Source organism: Lynx rufus, unplaced genomic scaffold (assembly GCF_022079265.1).
Source record: "Lynx rufus isolate CCGP_SWC_20201006 ecotype Redwood Valley unplaced genomic scaffold, mLynRuf1.p SCAF_1, whole genome shotgun sequence".
Lineage (NCBI taxonomy): Eukaryota > Metazoa > Chordata > Mammalia > Carnivora > Felidae > Lynx > Lynx rufus.
Genome location: NW_025814823.1, coordinates 58,486,727 through 58,488,629, shown reverse-complemented (window position 1 = coordinate 58,488,629; position 1,903 = coordinate 58,486,727). Strand labels below are relative to the sequence as shown.

The 1,903-nt window shown below is 32.7% G+C and overlaps 1 non-coding gene across 1 annotated transcript; it reads right to left on the bottom strand.

The window, feature by feature from the left end:
* Window positions 1-1,462: 1,462 nt before the first annotated feature.
* LOC124523537 (small nucleolar RNA SNORA62/SNORA6 family) lies at window positions 1,463-1,614 on the bottom strand. The gene has a single exon (XR_006965018.1). It is a non-coding gene; the product is annotated as a small nucleolar RNA SNORA62/SNORA6 family (small nucleolar RNA).
* Window positions 1,615-1,903: the final 289 nt, after the last annotated feature.

Here is a 1,903-nt window from a genome sequence, read left to right as displayed (position 1 = left end):
TGATTACTAGTAGAATACTTCAGTAAAAAAGAAAACTTTTACCTGGAGAAACTAAAGATTTTTTGTTTATTTCTATCCGGCCCCTTCTCCCATGGACTCTGGCCTAAACATTCTCTAGCAGTTCATAGTCATAGTTTGAAAAATCTTAGTTTACAGAAAATAACATGTGAATAGCCTGTTGATCAACTAACTACTCACCCCAGCCAAAACATTTAATAATATATTCTTTTTTTTTTTTTTTTAATTTTTTTTTTTCAACGTTTATTTATTTTTGGGACAGAGAGACAGAGCATGAACGGGGGAGGGGCAGAGAGCGAGGGAGACACAGAATCGGAAACAGGCTCCAGGCTCTGAGCCATCAGCCCAGAGCCCGACGCGGGGCTCGAACTCACGGACCGCGAGATCGTGACCTGGCTGAAGTCGGACGCTTAACCGACTGCGCCACCCAGGCGCCCCAATAATATATTCTTCAATTAAAAAAAGCTTTAGTATGTGATAACTATGTATTGGATGTCACGTTATGAAGTCTAAATAAAATTCCCTTTAGTACTTCCTTTTACTATTCTATATGGTCACTTGGGAAAACTTGTTAAAGATTGGCCTGAAGCAATATTCAGGTAGTGCTCCTTTATAGAGCTCAGTGTCTCACAAAAATCAGTTATAGCCATGGGATTTTGAATTATTCCTCTATAAATAATATCAGAAACAATAGTTTTAAAAGTTTTGGCTGGTTCAATGGATTTGATTTTTAGCCTTGGAAAGAATAAAAAGAAGGGAGTATAAACATTTGTGAAAAAATAGAAACCAGTTGAATATTCAAATACAGGTTTTGCTATAAATGCAATGAATTCTAGTTCTAAAATTTAGTTGCTGATTTTGTTGATGATTCATCTTTTTGCTGAAGGCTTAAAACTATTTTTACTGACTGTGAGAGCACTATGAATTGAAGGCTTAAACTGTTATTAGCATAAATGTTTTCTTTTCCCCACTGAACTCTTATCACAGGAAATGTAATTCTTTTTACCTGAGGCATTACTTAGTAATTAAAGAAAAGTGGTTTCCTAATGCTAATTTCTGTAATAAAAAGGAAATGTATGAACACATTAAATTGGGAATTGTTGTGATAATAAAAGGTACATTTCACATGTCTCACCTAGAATTATGGTTTTCTTGCTTTCTAAAATAGAATACTAAAAAGGTGTTATGGTGTTTTCATTTTATTTTCCATGAACATAAAATTCCATGAAAAGACTAAGTATGCAATTTGCTTGCCTTTATTTTTTAAATTTTTGTGAGTTTCTTTTATTTTTTCTTTAGAACTTTGTAGATTTCCACAGATATATTTCATACATATTTTGTTAGATTTTTGCCTAAGTATTTCATTTTTTTAATTTTTAAAATTGTTTTAAATTTGTAATTTTTTCTTCTTTCCTTTATTTTCATTTTTTATTTTTTTAATTTAACTTATAGCAAGAATTGCGATCAAACTCCACTCATTGGGCCAGAGCCCCTTGTGGTGTTAGCAAAAGACTGGCCCCTCATGTAGCATAGTACTTACACTTGGGAGTTCATAGTCAGCCAGTGGCCCCACTCGAAGCTCTAACAACGTGCAGATTTAATTTTTTTGTGGCAGTATGAGTGGTGTTGTGTTTTTAATTTCAATGTCAACTTATTTATTGATAACATATAAGAAATTAATTAACTTTATTCACATAGACTTTGTATCCTGCAATCTTGTTCTTATTGCATATTTGTTCCAGGGTATTTTTGTTGTTTGAGATTGTCTACACAGTTATCATCTGTGGACAAAGACAGTTTTATTTCTTTCTCTAAATCTGTGTAAGTTTTATTCCTTTTCTTGTCTCATAGCATTAACTAGGACATCTAGTATGATATTAAAAAA